General features: G+C 37.0%; 1 protein-coding gene across 1 annotated transcript in view; it reads right to left on the bottom strand.

The window, feature by feature from the left end:
- Positions 1-16,775, bottom strand: part of LOC308094999 (NACHT, LRR and PYD domains-containing protein 12-like) — a 518,863-nt gene that overhangs the window by 409,122 nt on the left and 92,966 nt on the right. The window lies entirely within an intron of this gene.

Below are 16,775 nucleotides of genomic sequence, written 5' to 3'. Positions count from 1 at the left end.
GACACAAATATATATATATATATATATATATATACATATACATATACATATACATATACATATACATATACATATACATATACATATACATATACATATACATATATATATATGTATATGTGTATATATATATATATATATTACAACTAACGAACATATCAAGCATAAGCCCAAAACAATGCAGTGTTTTTTTTCTTCACAGAATTCAGTTCAGATCAAAGTAATATTCAAACTGACTGTAAAAGCAGGCAGAGAGAAAAGCCACAGCAGCCAGGAGAGATCAATGCTAAATGACACGGGGTGGATGGGACATACCACTAGGTTAAAATAGGACATTATGGGACATTTGGACTGCTCCACTCCTTGTAGTCTCTGTCCAAAGGTGATTTTTAGATGTTTTTGTCATTAAGCACAAACTTAAAAAGATTTACACATAATAATCTCTATATTTTTTTTAAATCACAACCCATTGTCCTCAACATAATGGTGCTTTATTTAAAATGTGAGACCCCCCTCCCATAAAATGCTCTCACCCAGAGTCTTCCAGTGATATTGTATAAAATTGTGTTTCGGAATTAATGTAATTTTTTACTTAGTCTGCTCTTTTTTCCCTCTACACCTATAGCCTCTTTGCCAAAGAAATAGCCGATCTACAAGCTCTCAACGCCTCGCAGCGTGAGGCGTTGAGAGATTGTAGATCTGCTATTTTCGGCTAATGTTCCCCTCAGAAAAGGAATTCTAGGGTTCAAGTGGTTAATGTAAAATAAACTAAATCCTATCACACAAAGATTTGGTGGACCCCCTATAGTAGCTCTGAGGACCCCCTAGGGGTCCCGGACCCCCTGTTGAAGACCCCTGATGTAGACAGTGTCCTAACATACATTTAACAATGAAACAAAATGCATATAAAGATATGCAGTTAAAATGTTTTTGTATAATTGTTGTGCTATTGCTCGTTTAGATGTTTGAATGTTCATGAAAGACAATGGACTGGACCTGATGGGGAAAGCTTCAGAGTAAAGAGCTGGGTGGGATTTGAACCCTCGAACCTCTGGATCATGTAGACAGAGCTTCAACACACTGTGCTGCCTGCTGCCTTGCTTCATCACAGTCTTCATTCTGCTTTGATTAACAACAAACAATGATACAATAAAAAGAAGACAAAAAACTTACAACAGCATATTAGTCTATGGTTTGTTGTGTTGCTTGTGTAGATGTTTGAAGGTTAAGAAAGCACAATGTCTCTGGCTTTTATGTCATTATCCATTTGTCTTTTGATGAAGCTTAACATAAAATGTAACACAGTGGCTCAATGGATCAAGAGTCTGCCTACAAAATGGGAAGTTGAAAGTTTGATTCCCAGCTCTGACACAGAATGAACGTGTCCCCAACATCTTGCCAACTGTTGAATACTTATTTTGTGTGTCCGTGGGGGTCCGTGGCCAAATGCATATCAATGTGGGGGTCCTTGACAACAAAATGTTTGAGAACCACTGAGCAGAAGGTCACAGGTTCAAGTCCCGACTCCAACAGTGTGTCTGAGTGTTCTTAAGTAAGACACTAAACTCCAACCTGCTCCTCTGTGGGCAGACATCAGCTGGGCAAAGCTGAAAGCTGCATTTCTCCCACAAGATCAAATAGGTCTAATTAGAAGATGAATAAAGCTGCTATCGGGCAGAATGCCTCGTTTCTTAAAGCACAAGTTAGTGAAAATAGCAGATCTACAAGCCCACAAGCTTGTGGATTGGCTTTTCTCGCTATTTTATTAAATGTGTTTTTAATAATAAAAAAGGAATGGGTTTGGAAACAATATTTTGTATATATTAGTGAATGAAATTTATAATTTATTAAATAAAATAGGTAACATCAAATACATCTTAAAAAATTTGAGTGAGCAACACTTTATTAGCAAAAAAGTATTTTATTGATATCCTGATAGGACAGTGATAAAAAGCCACAAGGAACCTTAGTTTTGGAGATTCCTCTAGATAATAATAAGAATAACTTTTAACAGAGTATTTCAATACACTACACAATACAATACAATACACTGCAGTATTGATACTTTTACTTGAGTAAAAACTGTGAGTACTTCTTCCATCACTGTATTAAAGCACATAATTGCTGTCTATTTTAATGCAGTTCAAACGTGCAGATCCCCATAATGTCCAGCAGATGGCAGTGCAAAACCATATATTTTATATAGATGAATGATTGATTGATTCTTTCACAGTCGATACAAAACAAAGACATGACACAATCACAACCACTTTATCCATGTATTTGTTGGCTATCAAAAATAGCAGATTTACAAGCTCGCAGAAAATATTTGAAGAACGAAAATGTGGACCCCCAGAAGCAAATATTTGAGTTAAAAATGTTCGCTTTAAAAATATATATATATTCAAAGATATGCACACATTTTAGATTTTTCAAAAATAGCAGATCTACAAGCTCATAGCGCGGCACTCGGTGCCACGCTATGAGCTTGTATATCTGCTATTTTTTGAATAGCCAAAGCTAAGTGGTTAAAATGATTGTGACACTATGTTAACTAATTTCGCTGGGGACCCCCCAACATGTTGTGTTGCCTGACAGAGCTATAAGTGTATTCTGAACCCATTAAGACCGGGAACGCATCTGTGTCATTTTTCTATTAAAAAACAGCATAATCTACAAGCTCATAGCGCGGCACCGGGTGCCGCACTATGAGCTTGTAGATCTGCTGTTTTCCAAATCCTTACAGTTTGTTGCTCGGTGGTGATCCAACTTTTCCATGTCAAGGACCCCCAAAATCATATGGATTTGGCCTTGGACCCTGCAAATAAAAGGTGTGAGAACCACTAGTACTAGTGGACTCATAATGTGTCATATAGTGTCGTAGTGAATCAGTGTCATACATATTCTGAAGAAAACCTGGAGACTGACATTCAGTAATTGGTTCTTATGATCAAAATAAGAACAATAATGTTATGAAAAACAGAGAATCTTTAAAAAAGGCCAAGTCTTTACCACGGACACATTGATGAGCCCTGCTGCATGGCCATGGGCAGAAAGATGAAGAAACTGGACGTATGATTCTCATTGTAAAAGCATATAAATATGATACAGTATCTAATGAAAGGATATAATATGATAAAGTATGTAATGATAGGATATATGATACAGTATGTAATGATGGATATATTATGATACTGTATATAATAATAGAATATAATATGATAAATGTCTCATTCTTGGTCTAGTGTGATGAATGCACTGAAGTGGAATGAGAGCTGGATGAACACGTTTATGAATAAACATTTCATCTTTGAATGAGTGTGAGCAGAAAAATGATGGAGATGGCGTTGTTTGGAACTTGTTCAGATCACCAACATATTGGAAGGGGTATAAAGCAGAATCTTGCCTTTATATCTTTATTAGCAAGAAGAAGGATACTATTGGAGTGGAAATCACCACTGGCCCCTAAAGCATCTGTATGGCTTAAAGACCTCACAATGTACCTACATTTGGAGAAAATGTAATTTAATCTGAGAGGATCACCGGGAAAATTCGATCAGGTGTGGGGCCCTATGATTAAATATATAACTAAATTAAAGACGTTACAGGACAGATAAAGCAAACACCACCATCGACACGTTGACAAGCTCTAGGTTAATACATGCTAAAGGAAGAAAATAACGGATTCCTACTTTCCTTTTTTGTATACACTCCATATGTACCATGGGGAGGGTTAGCGAGGGAAATCATAATACTTATGAATTGATTATTATGTATTTTTTATTTTGAGTTATGTAAGTGTATGTGACATGTCTGAATGTTGCATGTTGTATATGGGATTGGAGTGGGGGGTAGTAAGGGCAGACAAAAAAAAGAAGTACTTTTGACATCCTATAGCAACTGTATTCCCATGTACTTGTCAAAAGCAATAAATACACATTTAAGAGTGTGAGCAGAAAAATGAAACAATAACATATCACATGTGTTCTGATTATTGTGCACAGTGTATCGTGTTAATGAGGAATCTAAACAGCACAGAGTAAGGATTTCTAATTAATTTAGCGATCTGTTATTTATGGGTGCTTCTGTAGGTCTATCCATCAGTGTGACAGTTTACAGTTGGTAGTAAGCTTTGTATCTATAGTGAGCTGTATTGATTGATTGAATATTTTATCAGGCAGAAATGTAAAACAGCACAAGTACAGTTAATAACACTTTGTCTAAAAGGTCCGTCCAAAAAAGTCCTTGCGGTCTTGTTTCCATTGAGGTCGTGACATGACAACACTATGAATATTAATACACAGGAACAACGACATGTCAAGAATACATTTATTAAACTATTATTACTTCTACACATGATCATACAATAACATGTGAAGAATGAGAATAATATCACATTCATATTCAATGAAAACACAATAATGGAATGAGTGAGGAAACAATGATGTAATAATGAATCAATGAATAAACAATGATTGATTTGAGTTCATAAACACATTTAGTAGATGTTTGAATCCAGAGTGATTGACAAAGTCCAAGATGAGAGTCAAACTATGAGTCAAATCTGCTGTCAAAATGAACACTGCTCACATCACTCGGGTGGCTCAGTGGTAAAGTCCCTGCCCACCACCACGGAGGTTGTGGGTTACAATCCACCGTGGTGCATCCGGCTTTGTCCAACGTCTATGTGAACACAACTGACCCGTGTTCAGGGGAGGGAAGCCGGGCGGGAGGAGGAGGATATATGTCACTGTGTGTACTCCTACGGGCTGGGGGGGGGGGCACTGGTCAGCGGGGAGTGTTGGGCGGGAGGAGTGGGACGAAGGCCCTACGTCCTGCCGGTGGGGGCTCCTCACTGGCAGGTGAGCCAATAGGAGACAACACAGAGATGTGTGTGGGGAGGAATTCATTGGCATGACGACTAAACTGGGGAGAAACTTTGAAAAATCACACCCAGTGTGAAGTGAGCGGTGCTATTTATGAGTTATTAATTTCATCATGCATCTCGGTAGCCAATCACAGCACGTCCTGCGAAGTGACGTGCTTACATTTTTTACATTATTATTAATTTCATCATGCCCTCGCTAGCCAATCACAGTGCGTCTGCGAAGTTTGAAGTTAATTTCATCATGTGTCTCGCTAGCCAATCACAGCACGCCCTGGAAAGCTTAGCCTATGGGCGTGTTTTCCACAGCATGGCGTCACAGCGAAAGAAAAAAGTGCACGACGGAAAGAAAAACTTTCACCACAGATGGGTCCTAAACCCTCTTATAGGAGCGGTTGTGCCGCTCAAAAATTATGCTACTAAGTTAAAAACATGTAATAAAAATAATGAACACTGAACACTGCTCACAATGTGTCGCTTTGTGACGTAGATCTTAGATATTAGAGGGGGGGGGGGGGGGGTGGACCAATTACAAAACCCTGTGGGACTCCAGTCAATAAAGTATACAGAGTTAACTGGTTAAGTATAAAGGTTTATATACAATAAACAATATTGATACTGTGAGAATTACATGATCAAATATACAGTTTTCCTCGGTCTATTCTTGTGTAAAAATATCAAAAATCAAATATACATAAAATGAGTTTGTATCATAAGAGACACAATATGACACTGATATTTACATCATCATCATCATCATCATCATCATCAGTGTTGATGGACAGTTTTTATGATACATATTTATAAATGTATGGAGTGGAGGTTTGTTCACTTCTATCTAATCTAATCTAAGATCTAAAGCTCCCTGTGGTGATGACTCATCTTAGACCATAGAGTTTGACATTAATATGGATTTGACCAGGGACCCCCATTTGAACATATTTGTGCCACGGACCCCCAAACAACATTTTGTTACAATTATCAAAAATAATATATAAAAAATCCAATGTTTTTTTTTTTGAATAGCAGATCTACAAGCTCACAACGCGTTGTGAGCTTGTAGATCTGCTATTTTCAAATAGCCAATGTATATAGGGGGTTAACGTGTTTAAACTGATTTTGAGACCACTGGTTATCAAAGTAGGGTCCAGGGGCCCCCGGGGGGTCCTTGAGGGGGTTCCAGGGAGTCCCAGGGGGTCCTTGAGGGGGTTCCAGGGGGTCCTAAGCTAAATGATTAAATATACATTAATAGCATCAAACTCAGTGTAACCACTTTAACCGTGTATTACTTTGGTATTGGAAGATAGCAGATCTACAAGTTCACAATGTGTCATAATCTAATGTGTTGCGAGCTTCTTGTCTTATGGGTCAGGGGTCAAAGGTAAAAACTCTACAGGAGCTTTAATGTGTGACTGTCACTGTGCTGCTTATTACATCATCATGATGATGTCACCGTGATGTCATGATGAGTCACTCATGCCCAAATATGGAGTCCATGACGTCAGACTCAGCTAGTCTCAAAGTATCCTGGCAACAGTGGTAACCATGACAACCTGCACTCACTCAAACATGTTGAGCAACCATGGTGACCTGATGTCATCCTCACATAGAGACTCTATCTCTGCTCACACAGACACACTGAGGAGAAGGAGGAGTTTAACCAGAACCCAGCATAGAGAGGTTCAGAGAATGTGTTCTGGACGGTGTACAGGTGTGTCAGTGAGTCAGAGGACCCTTTATAGAAGGACAGAGTCCCAGCAGGCCAGTCCAGATACACTGATACTCTGTTGGAGCCAGACGGACTGACAGGGAGGACAGTGTCCTTACTATTGTGTCTGACAATGTAACTGTTATCATGGAGACCACCAACACCACAGTACAGACTCCAGGACTTGTCATTGTATCCAAGCCTACAGTCATCACCACCTCCTTTCCTGCTGATCTCTCTGTAAGTCACTGCTATAGAAACCCCTTCACTCCACTCTACCTCCCAGTAACAGCGTCCAGTCAGACCCTCTGTACACAGAACCTGATGCCTTACATTAAACCTGTCAGGATGTTCAGGATATGATTGATCCTGTCCCCATGTCACCTTTCTGTTGTTCTCAGACAGAGAGAGGGTTCTGTGTGCTGTGTTTGTGTCCAGTGTGAGAGGATGGAAATCTGATGAGAAAAACAACACAGTAAACATTAAATACATCATTCACTGACTGACACACACACACACACACACACACACACACACACACACACACACACACACACACACACACACACACACACACACACACACACACACACACACACACACAAACACACAAACACACACACACACACACACACACATACCGTACACAGATCAAGGATATGAGATCAGACTCACAACGTGTTGTAAGCTTGTAGATCAGGTATTTCTTTTAAATGTTGCTGATCTACAAACTCACAACCTGTTTGTTTGTTTTTTTTCACTCAAAATAATAAAAATGTATCGTTGACACTTTTGAGTTTTCTTAAAGGGATAGTTCACCCAAAAAATGTCTTATTTTCTATGGATTACACCCCCCATGAAGCCTTGAATTAATGAAGATTTTTTTTGTGTTTGTCTCATTCCTAAGACAATAATGTAATGACCGGTGGAAAGATGCTAATGTCTCCGGTAGGAGACTCAAAGTTGACACTTTGAGTCTCCTACCGGAGACACCGCCGGTCATCAAATTATTGTCTTAGGAATGAGACAAAAACAAAAAAAATCTCCATGAATTCAAGTCTCCATGGGGTGTGTAATCCATAGAAAAAAAGTCATTTTGGGGGTGAACTATCCCTTTAATATCATTTTAAAAATATTTAAAAATTGTGAAAATAGCCGATCTACAAGCTCACAACGTGTCAGAGATACAAGGTTTCTGCCTGACGACAACACAGTAAAATGTGAGTCAGAATGTCTTAAAGCCTCCAGGTGAGAAGTGACTTTCTGTGAGAAAATGTTTACATTAAGTTTATGTGAAATGACATCAATGTGGAAAAGTACTCAAATGTTTTACTTGAGTAAAAGTATCAATACTGCAATGTATAAATACTCTGTTACAAGTATAAGTCCGGAATTCAAAATGTACTTGGTAAAAGTACAAAAGTATCGATATTAAAATGTACTTAAAGTACCAAAAGTAGAAAGTACTCATTATGTAGAATGTCCCATTTCACAAGTTTTCAAATGTATAAATTGTATAAAAATCTTTTTAAAATAGCAGATCTACAAGCTCACAATGCGTTGCATGGAGACGCATTGTGAAATGTAGATCGACTATTTTCAAATGGCCAAAATGTAAAATCCTCCAAGTAACTAAAGTTTTCAAATAATTGTAGTGGAGTAAAAGTACAATATGCCTTTGAAATGTAGTGGAGTAGAAATAAAAGTACTGAAAATAAGAAATACTCCAGTAAAGTAAAAATATCTCAAAATGTTATTTATGTACAGTACTTGAGTAAATGTACTTAGTTACTTTACACCACTGAAAATACCGGCATCTGTTACATCAAAGGTTCCTAAACTTTTAAGGCTGCAACGCCCCTAAATAATCATATTTAAACTGGGGACCCCCCAAAAGAATCATACTTGAACTGGGGACCCCCCAAAATAATCATATTTGAACTGGGGACCCCTCAAAATATTCCTATTTGAACTGGGGACCCCCCAAAATAATCATATTTGAACTGGGGACCCCCCACTCTGACAAGCACTTGTCAGGGTGGGGTAGTTGTAGGAGTTGAGGCATTACTTTTAGTTTGACTCGGTTCCACAAGGTGTTGTGAGCTTGTAGATATATTTTATAGTATATTTATAGCCGATCTACCACTTATACATTGGCTATTTCGTAGATCGGCTATTTTCACAATATTTTCCTCTTTTTTGCGTAATATTTGACAATTTGGCCAATTTGGTATTTAAAAGGTCTTAAAAGTCCTTAAATTGTAACATTATAAATGTGCAGATACCCTGTATACACTTATACTGTATGTTGGTTTGTTTACTGTTGAGTGAGAAAACAATGTTATACATTAAGATAATCATCTGGGGACCCCCCACAATAATTTGGGGACCCCCCTGGGTCCCAGTTTGGAAACCACTGTGTTACATAGAAAACATTCAGCATCTATAAGTTAGCAACACCTCACACCATGGTGTGAAGCGTTGCTAACTTGTAGATCGGCTATTTTTGTTATTTTTGAAATATGGAGGAATTACAAGCTGATTTACAAGCTCACAACGTGTCACGATGCGAGGCGTTGTGAGCTTGTAGATCTCCTATTTATTATGTACATTAATGTTTTTTTATGTTTTTCTGTACTGCAGTATTTACATCTACAAGCCAATCTACAAGCTCACAACATGTCACAATGCAACATGTGAGCTTGTAGATCCGCTGTTTTTGATACATAGCCAATCTACAAGCTCACAGCCTGTCATGATGCACGGCATTGTGAGCTTGTAGATCGGCTATTTATTTTATTTTACCACAACCCAATCTGCAAGCTCACAATCTGTCACAATGCAACTCGTTGTAAGTTGATAGATCGGATAGTTTTGTAATAGAAAAATAGCCGATCTACAAGCTCACAACGATTAATTAATTAAAGAGTACACAATAGGAGGTGTTGTGAGCTTGTAGATTAGCTATTTTTAACTATAAATCATCTTCAAGCTCACAACGCGTTATAATGTGACACGTTGTGTGCTTGTGGTATTTTTCAAATATAGCCGAAATACAAATTCAGAACCCGTCACAATGTAACCCATTTTGAGCTTGTAGATCGGCTATTTTTACCTTATTTTCTAATATAGCCGATCTAAAAGCTCACAACACATCATGATGTGACGCATGGTGAGATTGTAGATCGGCTATTTTTATTTATATCAATTATTGATAATCTACAATCCAATCTGCAAGCTCACAACCTGTCACAATGTGATGAGTTGTGAGCTTGTAGATCCACTGTTTAGAAAATGTAAAAGTACATATAAAAGTTCATCACACGTTAAACAACATATTGTGAGTTCATGTTTGAAATACAGCTGATCTACAAGCTCACAACCTGTCACAGTGTAACTCATGAGTTTGTAGATCTTCTACTTTTGAGTTTTAAACAAAGCCAAACTATACAAGCTCACAACGTGTCGCAATGTGATCCTTGTGAGCTTGTAGATTGGCTATCTTTGTTATGTTTGATATATTGAGGTCTGAGGAAGATCCAGCAGGCTTTAAACATCACATTCATGATGGTAATAAACCATTTAACTTATGGATCATAATTATTCCAGTGCAGAGTTCTGCTCTGCATCTGGCTTTTTAAATTACTTTGGATGAGCGTGATCTTCTACTTGTTGATGTTTGAAATAACTCACTACCTGTCACATTGCAACATGTTGTGAGCTTGTAGATCGGCTATTTTTGAAATATAGCCAAAACTCATAGCGCATCATAATGCGAGGCTTTGCAAGGTTGTAGATCTGCTAGTTCTTGTAATATAGCCGATGTAAAGGCTCACAACGCAACATGATGTGTGAGCTTGTAGATCGGCTCACAACCTGTCACAATGCGACAAGTTGTGATCAGCAATTTGTATTTATTTGTAATAGTCTATCTAAAAGCTCACCACACGTCATTATCAGGGTTTCCATTAGCCGGTATTTACCAATTAAATGTAATATTTAATTGCCCGTTAATTATAAAGATCACAGGCCACCGTGGCCGATTGGGAAAATGCTGTTATTAGACTATTTTATGTCTGTCTGTCTGCAATGGATAAAGTGGTGAAAGTTGGTGACACACATACATTGCAGGCAAGTAATGAACCTTCCTTGTACCATCATTCATTATGACATAATTAACATTAACAAAACAAAACAAAACAAAAGCTGTAGGTTTTGCATATTAAGGTTGAACAAAACATATATTAATGTGTTTATACTGTGTGACGTAGTCGCACAAGCTGTTCATAACGCCCACTTTATTCAGTTATTTTTTGGAAAGCGACACCTCTGCATGATAGAGTAGATAGATATTACTAGCCCACTTCATTCTTTTTCCGGTAAAATATAATCCTGTCGGTCAAGGTGGCCGGCCCAAAAAGTGCCTTGCGGAAACCCTGGTCATGATGCAACGTATTGTATAGTTCGTAGATTGGCTCTTTTTATGTTTGAAATACAGCTGATCTACAAGCTTACAACCTGTCTCAATGTGACTCGTTGTGAATTGTTAGATTGGCAAATTTTGTTTCAAATATAGCTGAACTACAAGCTCACAACGTGTCGAAATGTGAGGCGTTGTGAGGAGTCGTGAGGCATTGGGTTTCATTCACTAAGCTCAGGTCCTCACATATTTTGTGCATATACGTGACTTCTCACGTTCAGTATTCATTCATCTTTTTTTTACCGTGAATTTGGGCGGACACTCAAACTCACGTCTGCTCAGGAACAGACTTATATGCCTTAAACCATTCGTATAATATTATTAGAATGCCTTATTCTTCATGAAAAATCAATGACAATAGTGCCAAACCTCAAATAATGTTTTTATGTGCCCAAGATTTGTCAACAAAAATTATGTCAAAGATCTATTGCTTGGATGCATATGGTAGACATGATTCAAATTCAACCGAGTATTTATTTTCAGTTGACACATTTAGAGCTGAATTATTAGGTCCCTTTGCATGTTTTCCGTTCCTGCAAATGTGGCCACAGTTTCACATATTGGACTTTCATACCAATATGTTTGCGCTATTAATTTATAATATTAACCAAATCACATCACGCTTATGTCTTATCATCTGATGAGGATACAGTATGGATGAAATCTAGCTGTGTCCATAATATCCATTCACCATTCTGACGTAGGACAGGATATGTTGTTAATCCTAAGGACAGGTTTATCCTCAGTAATCAATAAAGTGTGATCTGGTCCATAATCTATCGGATCTCTGCGTTCCTGGATTCCAGCGTCAAAATGTTACCTCAGTCAAATGTGAGCATTATTTAATAGAAAAGGCCTTTCCACGTTTTAATAACCTATTATTTGGTGGTGGGGTTAAACTTTATAACTTCTTATTCTCATTATGAGAGCATTACTTTATTAACGTTCAGCTGATCCATCATGTGATCGAGGGACTCACTTCCAGACAGAACAGATGTACAAGTTGTCAATGCGGTGCGACTTGACGCGTTTGTAATTTTGCAGATCTGTTATTTTTTCTTCACGTGGGTTATTTCTGGTTGCCTTTTATGGTGTTACATGGGGCGTGGAACAATACAAAGGATCTACACGGGAGCACACTAGTGACTTTAGAACACAAATGAGATACACCTGTGATCAGGATATACACCTTATTTATGACCAGGATATACACCTTATTTATGACCAGGATATACACCTTATTTATGACCAGGATATACACCTTATTTATGACCAGGATATACACCTTATTTATGACCAGGATATACACCTTATTTATGACCAGGATATACACCTTATTTATGACCAGGATATACACCTTATTTATGACCAGGATATACACCTTATTTATGACCAGGATATACACCTTATTTATGACCAGGATATACACCTTATTTATGACCAGGATATACACCTTATTTATGACCAGGATATACACCTTATTTATGACCAGGATATACACCTTATTTATGACCAGGATATACACCTTATTTATGACCAGGATATACACCTTATTTATGACCAGGATATACACCTTATTTATGACCAGGATATACACCTTATTTATGACCAGGATATACACCTTATTTATGACCAGGATATACACCTTATTTATGACCAGGATATACACCTTATTTATGACCAGGATATACACCTTATTTATGACCAGGATATACACCTTATTTATGACCAGGATATACACCTTATTTAAGACCAGGATATACACCTTATTTATGAAAAGGTTAGTGAATGAGGCCCATTGTTTCTGTCAACCCAAATGTTTTATTCAAAATGTAAAAAAAAAAGAAGATTCATGTTGCATAGAAACATCTAAAATGACACAGATGCTTTCCCGGTTTTAAAGGTATAACAACGTATAGGCTTTCCAGGTCTTAATGGGTTAAGGACCGGGCCAAGAGCAGAGAAACCTCCTGAATTCCCTGGAAGCTCTACTGAAGAGTTTTCAGGACAGTATCTGGGGAGGGGCCAACCCACTATAAATCTGCATGTAAAATGTTAATGTGTGATATTGACACAGACAGACAGATACTCACATTTTGTAATGAGTTGAGGATTAAGCCAATCTTCTCCTCCATGTTTCACTCTGTAGGAAATAGAACAACAATGCATCAATGTCTAACTGTCTAACACAACGTCTCCACTACCTGACACTACAGTGTTTCTCCTATCATTATCTTGGCCCTGCAGCCCATCCAGACATACTCACTGCTGCCCAGTTTGGATCTCATCACCTCCTCAGACCCCACCTTAACCCCTAGCACTCCACTCTCCTTTATCCCTTCTTAATGCAAGTTTACTATGCAGATATATCTTGTTCTTAATGCAAGTTTACTATGCAGATATATCTTGTTCTTAATGCAAGTTTACTATGCAGATATATCTTGTTCTTAATGCAAGTTTATTATGCAGATATATCTTGTTCTTAATACAAGTTTACTATGCAGATATATCTTGTTCTTAATACAAGTTTACTATGCAGATATATCTTGTTCTTAATGCAAGTTTACTATGCAGATATATCTTGTTCTTAATGCAAGTTTACTATGCAGATATATCTTGTTCTTAATACAAGTTTACTATGCAGATATATCTTGTTCTTAATGCAAGTTTACTATGCAGATATATCTTGTTCTTAATGCAAGTTTATTATGCAGATATATCTTGTTCTTAATACAAGTTTACTATGCAGATATATCTTGTTCTTAATACAAGTTTACTATGCAGATATATCTTGTTCTTAATGCAAGTTTACTATGCAGATATATCTTGTTCTTAATGCAAGTTTACTATATGCAGATATATCTTGTTCTTAATACAAGTTTACTATGCAGATATATCTTGTTCTTAATGCAAGTTTACTATGCAGATATATCTTGTTCTTAATACAAGTTTACTATGCAGATATATCTTGTTCTTAATGCAAGTTTACTATGCAGATATATCTTGTTCTTAATACAAGTTTACTATGCAGATATATCTTGTTCTTAATGCAAGTTTACTATGCAGATATATCTTGGATATGTCTTGTTATTTAGATAGCATGTTCTTTAGAATATATATATATATATATATATATATATATATATATATATATATATATATATATATATATATATATATATATATATATATCAAAAAGTGAAACTTTCATATATTGATTAATTGCGCATACAGTGAAATATTTAAAACCTTTTTTTGTTTTGCTCACACCTTCCTCTTGACAATACAACATGTATTCTCTCTGGGGTTCAGGTCAGGCCAGTTGTCAGTTAAGCACAGTAATACCATGGTCAGTACACCAGTTACTAGTAGTGTTGACACTGTGGGCAGGTACCAAGTCCAAGTCAAGGACCAACACCAGATGACATGGCACCCAAAATCATCACTGACAGTGAAAACTTCACACTGGAGTCAACACATCATCTACCAGGAGATTTTTGGCAGGACTTGGCATCTGCCCACTGTGTCAACGGGTGTGTGACACTAGACTCAACAATACAAATGAGCTTAAGGCTGCTATCAAAGCAAACCTGGGCTTCCATAACACCTCAACAGAACCACAGGCTGATCACCTCCATGCCACGCCTCACTGATGAAATAATTAGTTCAAAAGTAGCCCAGACCCAGTATTGAGTGCATAAATTAAATTCGTATTCTTTGAGAAGGATCTGTATGTACTGTATGTATGTATGTATGTATGTATGTATATACACATATATATATATATATATATATATATATATATACACATATATATATTTATATATATATATATATATATATATATATATATATATATATATATATATATATATATATATATGTATGTATGTATATGTATGTATATGTATATATATGTGTATATATATATATATATATATATATATATATATATATATATATATATATATATATATATATATAAGTTAAGTGACATATGAGGGAAACACTGCACTATCCAACATGGACGCAGCCCAAGTCTACTCACATGCAGTTCTCCAGTAGGCCTACTGAATCATTCACCACCATGCTGAAGCTCAAGTCCAACTCTCTTAGGGAGGGATGAGAGTTTACAGCTGAGGCCAGAACTTCACAGCATATCTCTGTCAAGTAGCAGTGAGTGAATCTGAATGAAGAATTAAACACCAGATGAGAAAAGAAAGAAAAAGAGAGAATAAATAAAACACGTTACAATATACATTATTCCTGGATTGAGAACCTGGACCTGGCCGTGATGGACTGTCAGGGTTTTGGACTAGTGACCCAAGAGGTGGAAAGAAAGAAAGAAAGAAAGAAAGAAAGAAAGAAAGAAAGAAAGAAAGAAAGAAAGAAAGAAAGAAAGAAAATACAACAAGAATACAATGAAATAAGAAAGAAAACAAAGACAGATTATTAACTCTCTCAGTGCCAAGCCACAAATTATCCCGAGTTTTTTCTGAATGCCCTCAGTGCCAGAACGAAAAATGCATGTTCCTCCAAACACACCTGATTTAAATTATACAGCCCTACGCCATTTTGAATCTCATTCAAGATGATGTCCAGACAGTGTATTACTAATTTTAAACTTAAAGATGCAGTGCAGTGACACTTTCGGTCATTTTATTTAGAAGATTCAGTCTGAAACGTCGTCTCAACCGACTCTCAACCAATCAGAAGGTCCCATCCCTTCAGGCTATGGGATGTTGGAATCTCAATCACTTCAGCCGTGCGCAACACGGCTAGTGTTTGTTTACAAGTGAGATAGAGACGGCCAGTTAAGCACGTTTGCTACTACGTGGCTTATTTCTAACCTATAATGTTTTTAGATTAATAAAATCAGCTGTGTTTGAAGAACGTGCAGCTATGGGAATCAAACAGGTGCATGTAATCAAGATTCATTTATATTCATGAAAGCTGCGTTATGTCATCACGCAGCACGCTTACGTTTACAGGAAGTAATTGAGATTGTCTTTTTAGGGACTTTTGATATAAAAATACACAACTAATACGCATCTATTGTTAGGTATGCCCATATGATGATCACGGATATGCTCTAAAAGTGTGAAAAACATATTTTTCATTTCACTGCACCTTTAAAGAGTACACTAAAATATGTATCTGAAAACATTTTAGTTTAGAAATAAGAAATGTAGTTCCATGAACAGGCTTCACACTGCCCCCCTCTGCGCGAGCTACATGCTACAAACATTAGCCATCTCTGGCCGGTCCCATAGCCAGAGGGGACGGGACCATCGGCTGAGACTGTGATTAGTTGAGACACAAATAGGCTTCAGTTTCAGACTCATCCTTCAAAATAAAATGAGCAAAAAAGCCATTTCATAATTTCTTTAAGTACATTGCAAGATCATCTGAAAATTGCTACAAATGAACAAGGCTATCCTAATGTTTCTCACAAATGTAATTTTAAAATGTTTGAGGATGTTCCTGCGCTCTGTGTCTCATAGGTCTTTGTCAGATCTTGCTTGAGTTATTTGATCCTTTTTAAGGAAGGAGAAAAAGACCACATGCTCATAGGTAGGAAATCTAGATCACCTTTGTACCTGCAAAACCTTTTAAGGGTGGTCATCTAGTGAAATCCCTATTACTTAAATGGACGCTTGCACCCATTAATATCAATATAAATAATCAAAACTAAAAGATGA

This window comes from Gymnoscopelus braueri (assembly GCF_963280865.1).
Source record: "Gymnoscopelus braueri genome assembly, chromosome: 11".
Classification (NCBI taxonomy): Eukaryota; Metazoa; Chordata; class Actinopteri; order Myctophiformes; family Myctophidae; genus Gymnoscopelus; species Gymnoscopelus braueri.
This window is presented reverse-complemented; position numbering and strand designations above follow the sequence as displayed.